Source organism: Aegilops tauschii, chromosome 3 (assembly GCF_002575655.3).
Source record: "Aegilops tauschii subsp. strangulata cultivar AL8/78 chromosome 3, Aet v6.0, whole genome shotgun sequence".
Lineage (NCBI taxonomy): Eukaryota > Viridiplantae > Streptophyta > Magnoliopsida > Poales > Poaceae > Aegilops > Aegilops tauschii.
Genome location: NC_053037.3, coordinates 157,380,343 through 157,403,886, shown reverse-complemented (window position 1 = coordinate 157,403,886; position 23,544 = coordinate 157,380,343). Strand labels below are relative to the sequence as shown.

The 23,544-nt window shown below is 45.4% G+C and overlaps 1 pseudogene; it reads left to right on the top strand.

The window, feature by feature from the left end:
• Window positions 1-201: 201 nt before the first annotated feature.
• LOC141042792 (uncharacterized) lies at window positions 202-21,764 on the top strand (annotated as a pseudogene).
• Window positions 21,765-23,544: the final 1,780 nt, after the last annotated feature.

Here is a 23,544-nt window from a genome sequence, read left to right as displayed (position 1 = left end):
AAGAATGAAGGAGTGGATGTTTCTAGTTTTTTGAGTATGGACCAAGGGAAAGCAGTAAAACAATCCAGTTAGTTTTGTTAAAAAAAGACTGGTAAAATCATGATTGATGATCTCATTGAGAAGATTGTGAGAAATCAAAATGCGGACGATGAATTTGTTTGGATGGCGTTTCTCACCCTGTTAGGGACTATAATTGCACCAATGTCTGATGAGTACATACCAAATAATTATTATGCGCTAGTGCAAGATGTCAGGTCGATAAAAAAGTTCAACTGGAACGCATTCACTTTGCGTTTTTGTTTGTCGGAGATTGGTATGGTCTTGCAGCCCGGCCGTGTTAGGGAATGGCCATGTGGCAACCTAGCACTTCTGCAGGTATGATATATTTCTTAAGTTGAACATTTGTATTATGTAATAATAGTGTAACACGTGCTAAGTGATTGTTTTTTTGTTTTGCAGTATCTATATTGGGAGAAGGTGCAGCCAATCACCGGTCCGCGGTATGATCCGTTACGCTGTTGAGCCCCTTGATGAGGAACTGGAAAGAAGAGGCAGCGGAGAAAAGAGACACGTACGACTTTGAATATGGTCGTGGTGTTGGGATGGTAATACGTGCATTTTTTTTTTCATTTAAAGTCTGCAATTAATTATTAATTAAATTTGAATGTATGATTCTTTATGTTGTAGATCGATGACACCATTACTAAAGAGTACCGACTAAACAAAATTAGAGTGGAACAAGCTGAAAAAAAAACAAGAAATCCAGTACGAAAAAATCTAACATTACAGGAAGGAGAAAAGGTGTGAGTACATTGAGGCTTCCGCTAGCCAGAATCCTATTATGGATCGGATTATGACTGAGCTGAAGCACATTCGTAAGGACATGCTTCGTAAGGACATGCTTCGTTTGCCAGAGCTATGCGCACATGTACAATTTTCGTTTTTTTTGCCGTTCACTTTGTTTTTTGATGTGTCACCTAACTAACTAAAACTTATTTGTAATCACAGAGGGTGATAGAGAAATTGAACAAAAGCGGTGTCTTCTACAAAGCCGGTGATATTGAAAAAGAAGAAGAGAATGAGTATGGTGATAATAGTGAATCTAGAAACTATGGTGGAGACCCTCGTAAAGAATGGGTATATCATCCTGATATGGACAATTTGAAAACACCAGCAAAAAAGAATGTGCAAGAGGATGATGAAGATGATCTTAATGATTCTGAAGAAAAGAGACCTTATTATTGCACATCTGACTATTTGGATAGTTTCAAGTGTGATAAAGATGATCCTATCGAAGTTCCTGAGGTATCTGATGAGAAATCCATTACATCTTTAGGAACAGATGAAATCGCATCACGTGGATCAGTTGGTTCTATTGGAAAAGATGAGGTACCGGAGGAGGTTGTTGGGAAATGTAAGCGCAAGGTATCAAACCTTGTGAAGTCTCCTTATGTGCGTACTATACCGACTAAGCGTGCAAAACGTTCTGCAAAAGCAAGTGAGTTTTATAAATTTTCAGGCTGTTCTAATTGACTTTGCGCTGAACTTACTACTTATCATTGATTTAGTAACATATTAGAGTTATGTGATGTAGAACTATTCGAGAAAAAGTCTTTTAAAGTTCTAGTGATGAATACGATGTGGTGAAAGCGTTTGTTAAGTTTGTCCGTGCTTATGAGCATTCAGGAAAACATAGAAAGAAGGAAATATTCAATGATGGCATGCGCGAAGGTCTTAGTGCAGAGAGGGCTTGTAAGATTCTTAACCATCAATGGATAACCGGTGATGTAAGTTATTGTTCTGTTTTATATTACCGTTCACTGCAAATTGGAATTGTTATACATCATTTAAATTATTTTCAGGTTATCAATGCTTATTCGTCGTATTGAAGGAAATATGCCCTAGAGGCAATAATAAAGTTATTATTTATTTCCTTATATCATGATAAATGTTTATTATTCATGCTAGAATTGTATTAACCGGAAACTTGATACATGTGTGAATACATAGACAAACAGAGTGTCACTAGTATGCCTCTACTTGACTAGCTCGCTGATCAAAGATGGTTATGTTTCCTAGCCATAGACATGAGTTGTCATTTGATTAACGGGATCACATCGTTAGGAGAATGATGTGATTGACTTGACCCATTCCGTTAGCTTAGCACTCGATCATTTAGTATGTTGCTATTGCTTTCTTCATGACTTATACATGTTCCTATGACTATGAGATTATGCAACTCCCGATTACCGGAGGAACACTTTGTGTGCTACCAAACGTCACAACGTAACTGGGTGATTATAAAAGGTGCTCTACAGGTGTCTCCAAAGGTACTTGTTGGGTTGGCGTATTTCAAGATTACGATTTGTCACTCCGATTGTCGGAGAGGTATCTCTGGGCCCACTCAGTAATACACATCACTATAAGCCTTGCAAGCATTGTAACTAATGAGTTAGTTGGGAGATGATGTATTACGGAACGAGTAAAGAGACTTACCGGTAACGAGATTGAACTAGGTATCGAGATACCGACGATCGAATCTCGGGCAAGTAACATACCGATGACAAAGGGAACAACGTATGTTGTTATGCGGTCTGACCGATAAAGATCTTCGTAGAATATATGGGAGCCAATATGAGCATCCAGGTTCCGCTATTGGTTATTGACCGGAGAGGTGTCTCGGTCATGTCTACATAGTTCTCGAACCCGTAGGGTCCGCACGCTTAACGTTACGATGACGGTTATATTATGAGTTTATGTGTTTTGATGTACCGAAGGAGTTCGGAGTCCCGGATGAGATCGGGGACATGACGAGGAGTCTAGAAATGGCCGAGACGTAAAGATCGATATATTGGATGACTATATTCGGACTTCGGAAAGGTTCCGAGTGATTCGGGTATTTTTCGGAGTACCGGAGAGTTACGGGAATTCGTATTGGGCCTTAATGGGCCATACGGGAAAGGAGAGAAAGGCCCCAACGGGTGGCCGCACCCCTCCCCATTGACTAGTCCGAATTGGACTAGGGAGGGGGGGGGCGCCCCCTTCCTTCTTTCTCCTTCTCCCTTCCCTTCTCCTATTCCAACAAGGAAAGGAGGAGTCCTTCTCCCGGTGGGAGTAGGACTCCCCCCTTGGCGCGCCCTCCTCCTTGGCCAGCCGCCTCCCCCTTGCTCCTTTATATACGGGGGCAGGGGGGCACCCCATAGACACAACAATTGATCTATTGATCTCTTAGCCGTGTGCGGTGCCCCCCTCCACCATATTACACCTTGATAATATCGTAGCGGTGCTTAGGCGAAGCCCTGCGTCGGTAGAACATCATCATCGTCACCACGCCATCGTGCTGACGAAACTCTCCCTCAACACTCAGCTGGATCGGAGTTCGAGGGACATCATCGAGCTGAACGTGTGCTGAACTCGGAGGTGCCGTGCGTTCGGTACTTGATCGGTCGGATCGTGAAGACGTACGACTACATCAACCGCGTTGTGTTAACGCTTCCGCTTTCGGTCTACGAGGGTACGTAGACAACACTCTCCCCTCTCGTTGCTATGCATCACCATGATCTTGCGTGTGCGTAGGAATTTTTTTGAAATTAGTACGTTCCCCAACAGTGGCATCCGAGCCTGGTTTTATGCGTTGATGTTATATGCACGAGTAGAACACAAGTGAGTTGTGGGCGATATAAGTCATACTGCTTACCAGCATGTCATACTTTGGTTCAGCGGTATTGTGAGATGAAGCGGCCCGGACCAACATTACGCGTACGCTTACGCGAGACCGGTTTCACCGTTGCGAGCACTCGTTGCTTAAAGGTGACTGGCGGGTGTCTGTCTCTCTCACTTTAGTTAAACCGAGTGTGGCTACGCCCGGTCCTTGCGAAGGTTAAAACAGCACCAACTTGACAAACTATCGTTGTGGTTTTGATGCGTAGGTAAGAACGGTTCTTGCTAAGCCCGTAGCAGCCACGTAAAACTTGCAACAACAAAGTAGAGGACGTCTAACTTGTTTTTGCAGGGTATGTTGTGATGTGATATGGTCAAGACATCACTACAGGAAACAGCTATTTTGCCGTCTGCCACGGCGGACGGCAAAGGCTCGAACGGCGGATGGCAAAGGCCTTTGCCGTCAGCCGCGGACGGCAAAAGGCTCCGGCAAAGTAGGCCACGGTAAACAGCTGCTTTGCCGTCCGCTTCCTGGCGGCGGACGGCAAAGGCTCTTTGCCGTCTGCCGCGGACGGCAAAGAGAGCGGACAGCAATAATTGCGCTGTCAGTCCGTTAAGTGGCTAACGGCAGACCTTTGCCGTCCGCCGCTGACGGCAAAATTTCTATGGTCTTTGCCGTCCGCCGTATGATGTCATCTACACGTCACTAGATGGCAGGTTCTTTGCCGTCTGCCGCTGATGGCAAAGTGCAGGTTCTTTGCCGTCTGCCACTGATGGCAAAGTCTTTGCCGTCTGCCACTGTAGGCAAACTGACCAAATGGGTCAGCTCCCAGGAAGCACAGTTGGCTGCCACGTGGCTTCTTTGCCGTCCGCGGCAGACGGCAAAGAGCCCGTTGCCGTCGGTGGCAGACGGCAAAGAGCCTGCATATTGGCTCTTTTTTCTGTTTTTTATTAAATCCAACAATTTTCACTCCAAATATATATGACATGTATAGATATATTTCACAGGCATTCATATCACAAAATTCCATCCATAAACAAAGTTCCTTCATACATAAACAAAGTTCCATCCATAAACAAAGTTCCTTCATACATAAACAAAGTTCCTTCATACATAAACAAAGTTCCATTCATATCACAAAGAGCCTTCATACATAAACAAAGTTTCATCCATACATAAACAGAAAGACTAGAACAAGAAGAGTAGCTTCCATGAAGTGAATGAAATCTGCAAAATGGCAAAATAAGAAAGTTAGAAATAGGTGACTAGAACAAGAAGAGTAGAACAAGAAGAAGACTAGAACAAGAAGAGTAGAACAAGAAGAAGACTAGAACAAGAAGAGTATGTCATTTATGAGCTAACTTACGTGAAATGGATCATATATGAGCTAACTAAGTTGAAATGGGTCGTTTATGAGCTAGCTAAGGTGAAATGGATCGTTTTTGAGGGAACTAAGGTGAAATGGATCGTTTTTTAGCTCACTTAGGTCAAATGGATCGTTTTTGAGCTAACTTAGTTGAAATGGATCGTTTTTGAGCTAACTTAGTTGAAATGGATCGTTTTTTAGCTAACTTTGTTGAAATGGATCATTTTTGAGCTAATTTAGTTGAAATGGATCGTTTTTGAGCTAACTTAGGTGAAATGGATCATTTATGAGCTAATTTAGTTGAAATGGATCTTTTTGAGCTAACTTAGGTGAAATGGATCATTTAAGAGCTAATTTAGGTGAAATGGATCGTTTTTTAGCTCACTTAGGTCAAAAGGATCGTTTATGAGCTAAATTAGTTGAAATGGATCGTTTATGAGATAACCTAGGTAAGATGGGTCATTTTGGAGTTAACCTAGGTGAAATGGGCCATTTTAAAGCTAACGTAGGTAAAATGGATCATTTAGGAGCTAATCTAGATAAAATGGGTCATTTTTGAGCTAACTTGGATGAACTGCATCATTTATAAGCTAACCTAGGTAAAATGGGTCATTTTGGAGGAAAAGAAGCTAACTCTAGGTCATTATGGTAAGCATATTGGAGGAAATAAAGCTAAGTCTAGGTCTTTATGCATTTGTTAAGCAAAACACTAGAGAAACTTACCGTGATCAGGGAGGTGTAGGAGCGGGGTGGCTAGTGCCACTACCTGGAGAAGGATCGTGCGATGCGTTTCTGGAGTTAAGCTGCACCAAAGATCATTTCCAATGTCTCGTTAGCATTACGACACTCAAATGTTAAGACTAGCAAGTAATGTCCATTCAAATTAAACTCACCGTGCTCCCAGGAGCAATCACTGGCATCGGCGGAGCGGGCTGAACGGACTTCTCGCACACAGACTGCACATTTGGTTTTCAGAACAGAGTCATACTAGTTAGTAATGAGACTCAAATGTTAAGAATAGCAAGTAATCTGCAGAAGAAACTTACCACAAGGAGCTCGTACATGGCCCTTGCCTGCATGTCATTCCGTGCCCTCTCCTCCTCCATCATCTTTCTCGTCCTCTCCTCCATCTCCCGCTGCCTCTCCGCCGCCTCCGCCAGAAGTTTCTCCGTTCTATCTCTCTCAGTCTGTATAGCAGCCTGCAACACCACTCACATGACCATTTGTAATCATTGATGGAAGCGCACACAATGTAATGGAGAAAGATAACTGAGTACGTATCACTAACCTTGATGGCGAGTTGCACTGGCCGTTCACGAGGCCTTATCTCAGGAGCGGAGCTCGACTGGTGCGCCTTGATCTCCGGGAGAGTGCTAGGACAACGGATAAGTCCATCTCCAATGGCTATGGAGCCATGGGACCTCCCGCCACCAGATATCATCACCAGCTCTGGATCAATGGGACCCTGGCTCGGGTTAAAGTCCTCCCCTTTCCTCGCCTTCCCCTCATCTCTATATCTCACGAGCTTGTTGTGGGAGGAGATGTTGGTGAAGTTGTTTGCATCATCGAGGTCAGACTGAGAGAAAGCCTTGACTTCCTTGAAAGAGCCAGTGTGGGCCATGGCATACAGGTCGTACACCTCTGGCACCTTATCCGCCTTATTGTAGCGTGCCTGAAAGAGAGAAACAATGAAAATTAGTAATTAAAGGGCTCAAGATAGCATGATGAATGAACTGCATGAATCATGAAGCAAACCACATACCCAGTTGCGCCCGAACTGATATAAGTTGGAGCTGCCTTGATGGTGTGGCACACCTTCCATTTGGGCACGTTTGTCCATGGCCTGGTTGTGGAGGGCTAGCCATTCTTTTGAGCACCACTCATCGACCAACACCTCCCAACAATCCATCCGATCCGCACACCATCTCGGAGGCGCCTAAGTTAGCAAATAGAAACTTGAGCGCTACGGCTAAGAATTACTAAATGAAGGAACTTAAGTAGAAGGCCTTAAGAATTACCTTCATGTACTGCTCCTTACTCAGGAACTTATCGCGGCACGCCGGCTTGGTCTTCTTGATACCACGCAAGGCGTAGTAGTCTCGAACAGCCTGCACCCGAGCCTCGTGCCGTAAGTTCTGGAGTAGGCGCTTGCAGATGTTCTGGATAACATTTGCCGCGTCCTCCTCGTATCCCTCCTCACACCTGTAGAATGTCTGCAATCAAATGAGACAATATTGATTAGTACAATTAATAACTAGCTAGTCGAAGATTTTGAAATGTGTAAAGGAGAAATTACCCAGAACGTCCTGATCACCATGTTTGCCCTCGTGTCGCACACGACACCGTCGATAATGACATCCGGCGGGGCCGGGGCAGCCACGTAGTGCTCCCAGCTCAACCCAAGCTCTGGAAGCCGACCCTCACCAGGCAACGTGACAAACCCCGGGAAGTTTTGCCGGCAAAGAACTCCAAGGACGGAGTTGGGCCGGCGGACACTATGATGGTGGTCCCAACCCCTACAGCATGACAAGGCCAACGCATTAGTTATTTGAAGAAACGTGAATGTAGAAGGTACAAAAATATTAAATGCACTTACGTACCTCTCCCCATCAGGGAAGATCAACCACCTCTGCTCGCGGGTCGCCGGCACGGACGGGAGCCGTGTAGCACTACGCTGGTAGACGGTGCCACCCTCCTCCTCAAGATCAGTCGGCTCCCCGCCATCATCAGCATGGCCACTCGGCTCCTCGGGCTGATCCGGCCAGGTACCCCATCCGGACATGTGCTCCTCCGGGGTCTCGTGGGCCGAAGGCCAGTCGACCCGAGGCTCGTGGGCCCAAGACCCGTGGACCGGAGGCTCGTGGACCGAAGTCCGTGTAGCCTCCTCCTCGGACGAGTCCACCCTAGCAGTCACGTGCTCGGGTGAAACAGCTGGGGGTGGCGGCGAGGAAGGCGCCGTAGCAGTCACCCTACCTCCTCTCCCGCGACCACGTGCCCCACCTCCTCTCTTCCTACCTCGTCCCCTGCTGGGCACCGCGGTCGACGAAGAAGGGCCCGGCGGTGTGGACATACTGTCCAGCAACGCTCGGCGGAGAGGTGCGTCTGGAATCGAAGACCTCAGACCACGCGCCGACGAAGAAGGGGCCTTGGCGCGCTCCCGACCAGCGCCCACCATCTTTCAACACCTGCCATGACAAACAGTAAACGAAATTAGTACAACATAAAAAAAAGACCAACATGAATAATAATATGTGTATCACTTAAGTGTATCATCATCAAGTACAACATTACAAAATTTAATACCTGACACTACTAATAATCTCGATCAGTATCATCAATAAATGCATAATCATCATCATCACTATAATCAATGACGGGCTCATAGGGTTCAGTGGCATCAACATGTGCAAGGCCACCTTGACGTAATCGGTCAAGCAATGACAGGTCATCCGCAGCAGTAACCTCTTCTTGTTCCGGCTCTTCTTGTTCCTCCTCTGGGGTGATGTCGGATTCACTGTCGCTGTCTACTTCAATGTTTTGGGGTGAAGTATAGCGGTTCTTGAAACGCTTTTTGGAAAGACGTGTCTCTTGGAAGAATTCTCCTTCATATGTGTCTGGGTTAATGTGAGGTTCATAATACTCTTCCTTTGGGGGAGATAGTCTAGCACGTGGCGGCACTTCATAAACGATATCCCAACCTTTCAGATTTGGATTAGTTTGGCAGGCCCACGGTAGATAGAATACTTGGGTCGCCTGTTGAGCCGTAATATAGACATCAGGAACATCTAAATGGGTGCTTTGGTTGATTTCAACTAGCCCTATATGTTCATGAGTCCTTCTAGTCTCCTTCGGCTGAAACCAATAACATTTGAAGACTACGACATTCGGTGGGTTTTCACCATAGAATAGAAGTTCATAAATTGCTTCAACTCTCCCATAATACTCGGTACCTCCTTCGCCGATAGCAGATACACAACAATTTGTAGACTTTCGGTCGGCCATAGATAGCTCTTTGCCATAGGTACGAAAGCGATACCCGTTGATGTCGTATTTGTCAAATGAACGGGCCTTATAGTCAAAACCATTAGCGACTTGTCTCAATTCGGCGTGCATAGACTCTGAATTAGCCTACAAGTTTAATATGAAAGGATTGTTGCATTACGCACAAATTAGCGAATGAAACCGGGATAGCCGCCTACAAATTAGCCTACAAGTCTAATAGAAATTACCGTTTGTTTGAACCAAGAGATGAAACCGGGATAGCCGCCTCCTTGCTTTGCGAGAAGCTCATACTCTTCGACAGAATCCTTTTGGATCACCGCTCCATACGAGAATAAGGCGACGTATCGACTGTATGAAATATCCAGGAATAAGAGCAGTTCAAAGGAAATAGAAGTTGCGAAACTATGTACCGAGAACTTACTCGATGTACGACCGCACTTCTATCAGGTTGTTGAAGATATACAACGAAATGGTCCGCCATTGTTCGTTATCCAAAGATACTGGATTTGAAACACTGGCTGGTGCAAGATTCCCTTTGAATAGGCTGAGGTTGGATCCACCCTTTTTAGGGTCGTCAGCATTGTACCGAGGCTTCGGATTATGCAAATGACGATTTTTGGCTTCGTAGTGTGCTGTCACGAAGTTTGCCGCCTCCTCAGTGATGAATGCCTCAGCCATCGATGCTTCAATTCTACGTTTATTTTTACATTTTTGTCGAAGCGTCTTCTGCATCCTCTCAGTTGGGTAGCACCAACGATTTTGCACGGCCCCCCCCAATCTTGCCTCGGTCGGGAGATGCAAAATCAAATGTTGCATTGGATTAAAGAAGCCCGGTGGAAAGATCTTCTCTAACTTGCAGATCAACTCCGGCGCCAACTCTTCCATTTCTTCTAGCACGCCAGGCGATAGTTCTTTCGCACAAAGAACACGGAAGAAATAGCTGAGTTCTGCCAGTACTAGCCATTCATCCTCAGGGATGAAGCCATGCAACATCACCGGCATTACCCGCTCAATCCATATGTGCCAATCATGACTCTTGAGACCAAATATCTTCAATTTATCAAGACTGGCTCCCCTCTGTAGATTCGCTGCATACCCATCGGGGAACATCAACTGCATTTTCACCCACAAGATAATTTCCCTCATAGCTGGCCTTCCAAGATTGAACCATGCCTTTGGCTTCGTCCAGTTCTGCTTTCCTTTCGGTTCTTTCATGTTTTGTAACGGCCTATCACATAGCGCCTCCAGATCGACTCTAGCCTTAGTATTATCCTTTGACTTCCCATCTATGCCGAACAATGTACCAAAAAGTGCCTCGGCAATATTCTTCTCAGTGTGCATCACGTCGATGTTGTGTGGGCAAAGGAGGTCTTTGAAGTAAGGCAGATCCCATAAGCATGTTTTGTGAGTCCAGGCGTGCTTAGAATTATACCCCTTGAAGTACCCTGGACGCTCTGGATCTGGCTCGAGAGCGTTTAACTGATCCAGGGTCTGTTGGCCTGTCAATGCAGGTGGTGTAGAGTTTTTGACAACTCTACCTCTGATGAAGTTCTTCTTGTCTTTCCTGAACTTATGGCGAGGATTCAGGAACTGTCTATGCATGTCGAAGCAAGAAAACTTGCGACCGGCCTGAAGCCAACGAAACTCAAGAGCTCCCTTGCATGTGGGGCACGGGAACCTTCCATGCACACACCAGCCAACGAATAGCGCATACGCCGGCAAGTCATGCGTCGAGTACATGTACCAGACACGCATTATGAAGTTCCGTTTGCTATAGGCATCGTATGTCTTGAACCCATTATCCCAGGCTTCTTGCAATTCGTCCTTAAGCGGTTGCATGTACACATTCATATTTTTCCCCGGATAGTTGGGCCCTGGAATTATCAACGTCAGGAAAATGTTCTTTCTTTGCATAATCTGTCCGGGGGGGAGATTGAGTGGAAAGACAAATACGGGCCAACAACTGTATTGGGCTGCCGTCATACCAAACACACTGAACCCATCCGTGCTGATGCCGACTCGAGGATGCCTCGGATCTGCCGCTTTGTCACCATGTAATTCATCAAACTTTTTCCACGCAACACCATCCGATGTGTGTACAATCATCAGATTCCCATCTGCATCTAGTTCGGTTCTTTTGCCCGTTTTGTGCCATGTCATCTGTCTGGCCATCTCTTCGACCATGAAAAGACGTTGAAGTCTTGGTACGATTGGCATATACCGAAGAACACTAACGGGGATTTTGGTCTGTGTCTTCTCACCCATACCGTTGTCTACCACAACATACCTGGAAGACTTGCAAATGGGACAATAGTTCAAGTCCGCATAGTCAAGCCTAAACAAGACACATCCTTTCTCACAGGCATATATCTTATCATAGGGCATCTTCAGTGCACGGAGGATTTTGTCCAACTGGTACAGGTTTGCAGGCATTACATGGCCTTTGGGTAGAAAGCGTCCAAATACTGTCATCATTGCATCGTAGCATTCTCTGCCCAAGTTGAACTGAGCCTTCAGAGCCATTACTTGTGAGATGGCATCCAACTGACAAAGCTCAGTGTGCTCATGGAGCGGACGTTTTGAAGACTCCAACATTTCATTGAAGGCCTTTGCAGATTCCTCCATCTCCTCGTCCGAATCCCGAGCATCATCAAAGTCTTGCACCATGTTTTCCATCCCGGTACCATGCTCGTCGGTGCGACGACGATCCACCTCAGCTCGGTCACGTTGGGCAGACTCACCATGAAATGTCCACACCGTATAATCGGGCGTAAAACCACTCTTCTGCAGGTGTTTTCCCATTTCAGCCTCTGTCCTCTTTTCCCAATTGCCGCACCGTAAACAGGGGCACCAGGTTTTCCTCTGGCCATTTGCAAATGCGGCTCGCACAAACCCCTTGGTTTTTGTGAACCATTCAGTGCTCCATTTGTTCTGACCAGTGTGACCGGTGTACATCCACGCACGATCACTCATCTTGACTTTCAGAGCTACTAGACACACAACAAATATATATATATATATAATTCACCATGTATATATTCATCAGTTGATCTACTTTGTCAATTTTATTACGTCCATGCAACCTACACTCTAATAGGTAATGATAGGTCCTAATCCCACCTGAGTATGTTTAGATTGGGTTCATTTTCCCATGCTATGCTCCGGATCCTACGCAAAATTTCGGCAGCACCTCCCCGCTGTTCTCCTGATACACGTCTCTGCAATAAACAGAGAGGATGTGTACCCGGAGAACAACAGGGGAGGCACTGACGAAATTTATGCGTCGGATCCGGAGCAAAGCATATGGGAAAACGAACCCAATCTAAACATACTCGAGCTGTCCATGGATAGCGTTGGACAATTCGAAAGAATCAAGGTTATAAATATGCAAATGCATGCATATTTATAACTATGACGCTTTCGAATGGGAGACACATATTGGTTACGCATACTGATGATTCAAGACACATATGTAGCTAGCTATCAAGTTTCATCGGAATAGATCAAATAATTAATGGGGGAGGAGGACATGTCATTTGTGCTCACCCACGAACGAAGGGGCAGAGCTCGTCAAACGCACGGCGAGGTCGTCGAACACCAAACCTCGCAGCGATGAAACAACTGCACATTTAAAACTACCCGATCAACACAATTATATATGATGTTTTTCATAACAAAATCGAAAGATATATGACCTAACTAATAATTCACAAATATATGACCCCGTCGGCTTCTGGAAGGCCAAAGAACACCTTTTCGGGAGGTGTCGGGGGTCGGGGTGTCGTGTCGGTCTCGGGGTGCCGTGTCGGGGTCGGGGTCGGGGTCTCGGGGTCGGGGTGTCGGGTCGGGGTGCCGTGTCGGGGTCGGGGTCGAGGTCTCGGTGTCGGGTCGGGGTCGGGGTGCCGTGTCGGTGTCGGGGTCGGGGTGTCGGGTCAGGCTCGGGGTCGGGGTCGGGGTATCGGGGTCGGGGTGTCGGGTCGGGGTGCCGGGTCGGGGTCGGGGTGCCGTGTCGGTGTCGGGGTCGGGGTGTCGGGTCAGGCTCGGGGTCTCGGGGTCGGGGTCGGGGTCTCGGGGTCGGGTTGTCGGGTCGGGGTGCCGGGTCGGGGTCGGGGTGCCGTGTCGGTGTCGGGGTCGGGGTGTCGGGTCAGGCTCTGGGTCGGGGTCGGGGTCGGGGTCGGGGTCTCGGGGTCGGGGTGCCGGGTCGGGGTCGGGGTGCCGTGTCGGTGTCGGGGTCGGGGTGTCGGGTCAGGCTCGGGGTCGGGGTCTCGGGGTCGGGGTGTCGGGTCGGGGTGCCGGGTCGGGGTCGGGGTGCCGTGTCGGTGTCGGGGTAAGGGTGGGTGTGGTGTCAGGGTGTCGGTGTCGGGGTGTCGTGTCGGGGTCGGGGTGTCGGTGGTCGGGGTGTCAGGTGTCGGGGTGTCGGTGGTCGGGGTCGGGGTGTCGGTGGTCTTCTTCTCCTCCTCCTCTCCTCTAGCTTTCGCCTCCTCATCCTCCTCCTCCTCCTCCTCTCCTCTTTCTTCTTCTTCTTCTTCTTCTTCTTCTTTCTTCTTCTCCTCCTCCTCCTCCTCTCCTCTTTCTTCTTCTTCTTCTTCTTCTTCTTCTTCTTCTTCTTCTTCTTCTTCTTCTTCTTCTTCTTCTTCTTCTTCTTCTTCTTCTTCTTCTTCTTCTTTCTTCTCCTCCTCCTCCTCCTCCTCCTCTTCTTCTTCTTCTTCTTCTTCTTCTTCTTCTCCTTTTTCCTCTTCTTAAACCTACCACTAAGTAACCTAAAACAAAACTAAAACTAAACTAAAAGTAATCTAAACTAAAAAACAGAAAAAACAGAAAAAAAATCTAAAACTAAACTAAACTAAATCTAAAACTAAACTAAAAGTAATCTAAAACTAAAAATCTAAAACTAAAAAACTAAACTAAAAAAACAGAAAAAAGGAGAAGAGGGGTGGGGCTCACCTGCGGCAGGGGTGGGGCGCTCGCCGACGGAGGGGCGTCGGAGGGGCGGCGGGGGCACCGCCGACGGAGGGGCGGCGGGGGTGGCGCTGGCCGGGCGGAGGGGTGGGGGGGCGACGGGGCGGAGGGGGCGACGGGGCGGAGGGGTGGGGGGCGACGGGGCGGAGTGGTGGGGGGCGACGGGGCGGAGGGGGCGACGGGGCGGAGGGGTGGGGGGCGGAGGGGTGGGGGGCGGCGGGTGGTGGGGCGACGGGGCGGCGGCGGGCGGCGAGGGCCAGGGGCGGCGGCGGGCGGCGGCAGCGGGCGGGCGGGATGTGCACGGTGGCGGGGCGCGTCGGGGAGGAGAGAGAGAGGAGAGAACAGAGAGTAACGGGCGGGGGGGGGGGGGTACGGGCCGTTAGGTAATCGGCTCTTTGCCGTCCGCCAATCTTTGCCGTCCGCCTTTTTGCCTCTTGAGGTGGGGCGTTAAGTTTTTTTCAAACGGGCGGGGGTGGGGGCCACCTCCCTCTTTGCCGTCCGCCAGCGGACGGCAAAGATTCTTTGCCGTCTGCTAGCAGACGGCAAAGAGCTGGCAGATGGCAAAAAGCTTCTTTGCCGTCTGCCATTTCTTTGTCGTCCGCTTTTTGGTAGCTGACGGCAAAGACTTTGCCGTCAGCTAGCAGACGGCAAAGAGCTGGCAGATGGCAAATTAGCTGATTCCAGTAGTGCATGATGCTATATTTTATTGTATGAGATGATCATGTTTTGTAATCGAGTTATCGGCAACTGGCAGGAGCCATATGGTTGTCGCTTTATTGTATGAAATGCAATCGCCATGTAATTGTTTTACTTTATCACTAAGCGGTAGCGATAGTCGTAAAAGCAATAGTTGGCGAGACGACAACGATGCTACGATGGAGATCAAGGTGTCGCGCCGGTGACGATGGTGATCATGATGGTGCTTCAGAGATGGAGATCACAAGCACAAGATGATGATGGCCATATCATATCACTTATATTGATTGCATGTGATGTTTATCTTTTATGCATCTTATCTTGCTTTGATTGACGGTAGCATTATAAGATGATCTCTCACTAAAATTTCAAGATAAAAGTGTTCTCCCTAAGTATGCACCGTTGCGAAAGTTCTTCGTGCTGAGACACCACGTGATGATCGGGTGTGATAGGCTCTACGTTCAAATACAACAGGTGCAAAACAGTTGCACACGCGGAATACTCAGGTTAAACTTGACGAGCCTAGCATATGCAGATATGGCCTCGGAACACGGAGACCGAAAGGTCGAGCGTGAATCATATAGTAGATATGATCAACATAGTGATGTTCACCATTGAAACTACTCCATCTCACGTGATGATCGGACATGGTTTAGTTGATTTGGATCACATAATCACTTAGATGATTAGAGAGATGTCTATCTAAATGGGAGTTCTTAAGTAATATGATTAATAGAACTTAAATTTATCATGAACTTAGTCCTGATAGTATTTTGCAAATTATGTTGTAGATCAATAGCTCGCGTTGTTGCTTCCCTGTGTTTATTTTTGATATGTTCCTAGAGAAAAATTATGTTGAAAGATGTTAGTAGCAAAGATGTGGATTGGATCCGTGATCTGAGGATTATCCTCATTGCTGCACAGAAGAATTATGTCCTTGGTGCACCGCTAGGTGACAGACCTATTGCAGGAGCAGATGCAGACGTTATGAACGTTTGGCTAGCTCAATATGATGACTACTTGATAGTTTAGTGCACCATGCTTAACGGCTTAGAATCGGGACTTCAAAGACGTTTTGAACGTCATGGACCATATGAGATGTTCCAGGAGTTGAAGTTAATATTTCAAGCAAATACCCGAGTTGAGAGATATGAAGTCTCCAACAAGTTCTATAGCTAAAAGATGGTGGAGAATAGCTCAAGTAGTGAGCATGTGCTCAGATTGTCTGGGTACTACAATCGCTTGAATCAAGTGGGAGTTAATCTTCCAGATAAAATAGTGATTGACAGAATTCTCTAGTCACCATCACCAAGTTAGTAGAACTTCGTGATGAACTATAATATGCAAGGGATGACGAAAGTGATTCCCGAGATCTTCGCGATGCTGAAATCGACGAAGGTAGAAATCAAGAAAGAGCATCAAGTGTTGATGGTTAACAAGACCACTAGTTTCAAGAAAAGGGCAAAGGGATAGAAGGGGAACTTCAAGAAGAACGGCAAGCAAGTTGCTGCTCAAGTGAAGAAGCCCAAGTCTGGACCTAAGCCTGAGACTAAGTGCTTCTACTGCAAAGGGACTGGTCACTGGAAGCGGAACTGCCCCAAGTTTTTGGTGGATAAGAAGGATGGCAAAGTGAACAAAGGTATATTGGATATACATGTTATTGATGTGTACTTTACTAGTGTTTATAGCAACCCCTCGGTATTTGATACTGGTTCAGTTGCTAAGAGTAGTAACTCAAAACGGGAGTTGCAGAATAAACAGAGACTAGTAAAAGGCGAGGTGACGATGTGTGTTGGAAGTAGTTCCAAGATTGATATGATCATCATCGCACACTCCCTATACTTTCGGGATTAGTGTTGAAACTAAATAAGTGTTATTTGGTGTTTGCGTTGAGCATGAATATGATTTGATCATGTTTGTTGCAATACGGTTATTCATTTAAATTAGAGAATAATTGTTGTTCTGTTTACATGAATAAAACCTTCTATGGTCATACACCCAATAAAATGGTTTGTTGGATCTCGATCGTAGTGATACACATATTCATAAAAAATGAAAGCCAAAAGATGCAAAGTTAATAATGATAGTGCAACTTATTTGTGGCACTGTCGTTTAGGTCATATTGGTGTAAAGCGCATGAAGAAACTCCATACTGATGGGATTTTGGAATCACTTGATTATGAATCACTTGATGCTTGCGAACCGTGCCTCATGGGCAAGATGACTAAAACGCCGTTCTCCGGAACTATGGAGAGAGCAACAGATTTGTTGGAAATCATACATACAGATGTATGTGGTCCGATGAATATTGAGGCTCGTAGCAGGTATCATTATTTTCTGACCTTCACAGATGATTTGAGCAGATATGGGTATATCTACTTAATGAAACATAAGTCTGAAACATTTGAAAAGTTCAAAGAATTTCAGAGTGAAGTTGAAAATCATCGTAACAAGAAAATAAAGTTTCTACGATCAGATCGTGGAGAAGAGTATTTGAGTTACGAGTTTGGCCTTCAGTTGAAACAATGTGAAATAGTTTCACTACTCACGCCACCTGGAACACCACGGTGTAATGGTGTGTCCGAACATCGTAACCGTACTTTATTAGATATGGTGCGATATATGATGTCTCTTACCGATCTACCACTATCGTTTTGGGGTTATGCATTAGAGACAGCTGCATTCACATTAAATAGGGTACCATCTAAATCCGTTGAGACAACATCTTATGAACTGTGGTTGGCAAGAAACCAAAGTTGTCGTTTCTTAAAATTTGGGGTTGCGATGCTTATGTGAAAAGGTTTCATCCTGATAAGTTCAAACCCAAATCGGAGAAATGTGTCTTCATAGGATACCCAAAGGAGACAGTTGGGTACACCTTCTATCACAGATCCGAAGGCAAGACATTCATTGCTAAGAATGGATCCTTTCTAGAGAAGGAGTTTCTCTCGAAAGAAGTGAGTGGGAGGAAAGTAGAACTTGATGAGGTAATTGTACCTGCTCCCTTATTGGAAAGTAGTTCATCGCAGAAACCAGTTTCTGTGACGCCTATACCAATTAGTGAGGAAGTTAATGATGATGATCATGGAACTTCAGATCAAGTTATTTTACTGAACCTCGTAGGTCAACCAGAGTAAGATCCGCACCAGAGTGGTACGGTAATCCTGTTCTGGAGGTTATGTTACTAGACCATGACGAACCTACGAACTATGAAGAAGCGATGGTGAGCCCAGATTCCGCAAAATGGCTTGAGGCCATGAAATCTGAGATGAGATCCATGTATGAGAACAAAGGACTTTGATTAACTTGCCCAATGATCGGCGAGCCATTGAGATTAAATGGATCTTCAAGAGGAAGACGGACACTGATAGTAGTGTTACTATCTACAAAGCTAGAATTGTCGCAAAAGGTTTTCGACAAAGTTTAAGGTGTTGACTACGATGAGAGTTTCTCACTCGTATCTATGCTTAAGTCTGCCCGAATCATGTTAGCAATTGCCGCATTTTATGAAATCTGGCAAATGGATAAAGAAAACTGCATTGCTTAATGGATTCATTAAAGAAGAGTTGTATATGATGCAACCAGAAGGTTTTGTCAATCCTAAAGGTGCTAACAAAATATGCAAACTCCAGCGATCCATCTATGGACTGGTGCAAGCATCTCGGAGTTGGAATATACGCTTTGATAAGTTGATCAAAGCATATAGTTTTATATAGACTTGCGGTGAAGCCTGTATTTACAAGAAAGTGAGTGGGAGCACTACAGCACTTCTGATAAGTATATGAATGACACATTGTTGATCGGAAATAATGTAGAATTATTCTGCAAAGCATAAAGGAGTGTTTGAAAGGAGTTTTTCAAAGAAAGACCTCGGTAAAGCTGCTTACATATTGAGCATCAAGATCTATAGAGATAGATCAAGACGCTTGATAAGTTTTTTCAATGAGTACATACCTTAATAAGATTTTGAAGTAGTTCAAAATGGAACAGTCAAAGAAAAGAGTTTCTTGCCTGTGTTACAAGGTGTGAAATTGAGTAAGACTCAAAACCCGACCACGACAGAAGATAGAAAAAGAATGAAAGTCATTCCCTATGCCTCGGCCATAGGTTCTATAAAGTATGCCATGCTGTGTACCAGATCTATTGTATACCCTACACTTATTTTGGCAAGGGAGTACAATAGTGATCTAGGAGTAGATCACTGGACAGCGGTCAAAATTATCCTTACTGGAATAAGGATATGTTTCTTGATTATGGAAGTGACAAAAGGTTCATCGTAAAGGGTTACGTCGATGCAAGTTTTGACACTAATCTAGATGACTCTAAGTGTCGGTCTAGATACATATTGAAAGAGGGAGCAATTAGCTAGAGTAGCTCCATGCAGAGCATTGTAGACATAGAAATTTGCAAAATACTTACGGATCTGAATATGACAGACCCGTTGACTAAAATTATCTCACAAGCAAAACATGATCAAACCTTAGTACTCTTTGGGTGTTAATCACATAAGCGATGTGAACTAGATTACTGACTCTAGTAAACCCTTTGGGTGTTGGTCACATGACGATGTGAACTATGGGTATTAATCACTTGGTGATGTGAACTATTGATGTTAAATCACATGGCGATGTGAACTAGATTATTGACTCTAGTGCAAGTGGGAGACTGAAGGAAATATGCCCTAGAGGCAATAATAAAGTTATTATTTATTTCCTTATATCATGATAAATGTTTATTATTCATGCTAGAATTGTATTAACCGGAAACTTGATACATGTGTGAATACATAGACAAACAGAGTGTCACTAGTATGCCTCTACTTGACTAGCTCGCTGATCAAAGATGGTTATGTTTCCTAGCCATAGACATGAGTTGTCATTTGATTAACGGGATCACATCGTTAGGAGAATGATGTGATTGACTTGACCCATTCCGTTAGCTTAGCACTCGATCGTTTAGTATGTTGCTATTGCTTTCTTCATGACTTATACATGTTCCTATGACTATGAGATTATGCAACTCCCGTTTACCGGAGGAACACTTTGTGTGCTACCAAACGTCACAACGTAACTGGGTGATTATAAAGGGAACAACGTATGTTGTTATGCGGTCTGACCGATAAAGATCTTCGTAGAATATGTGGGAGCCAATATGAGCATCCAGGTTCCGCTATTGGTTATTGACCGGAGAGGTGTCTCGGTCATGTCTACATAGTTCTCGAACCCGTAGGGTCCGCATGCTTAACGTTACGATGACGGTTATATTATGAGTTTATGTGTTTTGATGTACCGAAGGAGTTCGGAGTCCCGGATGAGATCGGGGACATGACGAGGAGTCTCGAAATGGCCGAGACGTAAAGATCGATATATTGGATGACTATATTCGGACTTCGGAAAGGTTCCGAGTGATTCGGGTATTTTTCGGAGTATCGAAGAGTTACGGGAATTCGTATTGGGCCTTAATGGGCCATATGGGAAAGGAGAGAAAGGCCCCAAAGGGTGGCCGCACCCCTCCCCATTGACTAGTCCGAATTGGACTAGGGAGGGGGGGGGGGGGCGCCCCCTTCCTTCTTTCTCCTTCTCCCTTCCCTTCTCCTATTCCAACAAGGAAAGGAGGAGTCCTACTCCCGGTAGGAGTAGGACTCCCCCCTTGGCGCACCCTCCTCCTTGGCCGGCCGCCTCCCCCTTGCTCCTTTATATACAGGGGCAGGGGGCACCCCATAGACACAACAATTGATCTATTGATCTCTTAGCCGTGTGCGGTGCCCCCCTCCACCATATTACACCTCGATAATATCGTAGCGGTGCTTAGGCGAAGCCCTGCGTCGGTAGAACATCATCATCGTCACCACGCCGTTGTGCTGACGAAACTCTCCCTCAACACTCGGCTGGATCGGAGTTCGAGGGACGTCATCGAGCTGAACGTGTGCTGAACTCGGAGGTGCCGTGCGTTCGGTACTTGATCGGTCGGATCGTGAAGACGTACGACTACATCAACCGCGTTGTGTTAACGCTTCCGCTTTCGGTCTACGAGGGTACGTAGACAACACTCTCCCCTCTTGTTGCTATGCATCACCATGATCTTGCGTGTGCGTAGGAATTTTTTTGAAATTACTACGTTCCCCAACACGTATCTGTCGGGAGTTGTTGGTGACGATCGTCATATAATGCCGACCTAGCTGGTCAATTGGTTACTAGAATTTAGACCAGACACCGAGCCAGAAAGAAATGAGAACGAAGTTGTGGCGAAGAAGAATGGACCCGTGAATAGATGCACCAATGAGTATTTAAAAAAATATAAGGTAAGTTCGATTAGCTTAACATATGCATTTACATGATATAAATAATAAAACAATATGTGTTGATTACATCGTATATTCGTTGTGATGCAGACTTATATTCCTCTTAATAAGGGAAATACCCACTGGGTTTCGGTCATCATGCATCGCCCGAAGGAAGAGTTTTAGGTTCTTGATTCTTTGATGGGACGCGAACTTGACAGTGAAGTTAAAGACAAAGTTGAGGAGCTGGTACGGTATAAATTTGCATGGGCATATCGAAACTATCAGTTTGTAATTAAACTGTCTTAAATCCTTTGCGTGCTATCATTCATATGAACAGAGAAAACAACTTGGGTATGACATACGTGATGCGAATGCGAGCGGTGCTGTGAATTATCCGGATGTGTCTACCTGGCCTATTAAAACGTATAATATGCCACAACAGGAAGATGGGTGCGTATATACTTTCACATTATTTTAATATCTTACCTAAAATGCGAACTTATGAATCGTTGTTTGTATGGACCAGCAATTGATGTGGAATATTTGTCCTTCGATGCTTTCAATACTGGGACGGTGAAAACTGGACAAGCTGTTTTTTGCAGGTCTGGTTTTATTTCAAATGCTTATATTTAATTGAATTCATTATGTGATACAATTCACATTGGACTAATATGAAGTTGTAACAGGGGTCAATTGATAAATCGAGGGACTTAATGATTGCGCAGCTTATTTTTTCAGAGAGAAATACGCTCAACGATGTGAAAGACAAAGTTACCCGGCTTGCAAAGAAGAAATAAATGCGGCAAAAATTATGCAACAGAAAATTTTGTACGCTCAAATGATGTTTTCATTTATTTTGACTCTAATATTTTGTGATGAAGAAGGAACTACTTGTTTGAATATTTAAGTTGAGAATGACATTTGGATTATTATTTTGTCTTCATGTCGTCGTCTACAATTTTCAATTACTCATATTCATACTTTTACCGTCGTCTACTTGTTTGAATAAAACAATCCATGTTCCCTCTACTTATATTATGTTAAAAAATGCTTCTGTCGTCGGCTACTTGTGTGACTTAAACAGATTATGTTTAAAAAAATGCCCGCCCGGTGAATATCTTTGCACGTCGGCAAACGGGCCAACAGGGCAGCAAAGACGGCCCAGTGACTGTCGAGTTAGTAGAGAAGTTTAATACCAGTGCCGATGTTCCGTATATAAGCCGGTCGACGCCCCGTTCGGCAGGCGAGGTGGGACTAAACGTTCGATCGCCGCCACCGTGTCCGGAGCGACGCGCGTGACCGCGTGGGCCGGCCCAATAAAAATTTAAAGCCTGACAGACAACGGCCCAAGTACCCCGCGGGGCGACGGGAACCTGAGCGCATTTTTGTTTAGTCCCACCTCGCCCGACGGAGCGCGCGACGACCGGCTTAAATACCCGGCGCCACAGAGGCAGTCAGACCCCTCTAGTTTACTCGCTTTGCTACCGCCGTCCGACGCTGCCCTGTGGGACAGTGCCGTCGGTCCGGTCTGTGTATTGTCAGACTGGCCGGCGCACTTGTCGGGCTTTTTTTAATAAAAAATATCTAAAAACGACGGCATAATAAGCGATGGCGACAATGTAGAAAACAACAGTAAACAGCGACAGCACTACAGTGCATAATGAACACATCCAAATAAACAGAGTAAAAATACTTCTTGCATAACATAGTCTGGCATCAACAAATACTTATGTGGGTATCTTAGCACATAGTCTGACATCAACAAAGTCTGACATCAACAAAGTAAAATAAGTCTCATATAACATAATCTAACAACTAAAAATGATCTCATAGATAGAAGCAATCCATCAAGAAACTGTCTTCAATCAAAGGGCAAAGCAGTCTTCCATACTCCCGAATTCAAGCAAAGTTCCTACATACAAAACAGTAAGATATGTGTTAATTCACAATAAACAAATAAATTTGGTTTGAACAACAAGATTTACATGAACATACGAGAATCATACTTAGGATTTTGAGGGCACGGGGACTTATAATGATCCGTAAGACCGTACTGGCCACATGGACGTTTGCTCTTCTCATCAAAAGCTTTAGGTCGCCCATTTTTAGTGACATCAGGACCACCCATACCGCGGCCTTTAACATTCTGTTTTGGTGCGCCTTTGGTGTTAATTTTTGCGGGATCACGAACCAGAACATGATCTTGATTAGGCTCAATTGCATCGTCGTTCACAAACTTTTTCTCCGCACCAGGCTCATCCTCCTCAGTGTAATCATTATCTATTATGTCCCTCAGAGCTGCCTTCAACTTGTCGAATAAAAATGGTTTATGGCATGCTTTATGAGTTGCTTCGCCAGATAAGATAGTCAACTCGCTGTACCTAGCTCTCTCCTCTGCACCTGCCCATCCCCATGCAAACAGATCGCTAGTGCGCTTCACAGGAAGCCCACCCCTTGCAATTTTTCTCAACCTCTGCAGTACTAAACACTTAGGTATCTCACGTAAGCGTAGCTGAATCAGAACGTGAAGAATATGTTTGCAAGGAAGTCCTTTGCGATCCATACTTCTGCAACTGC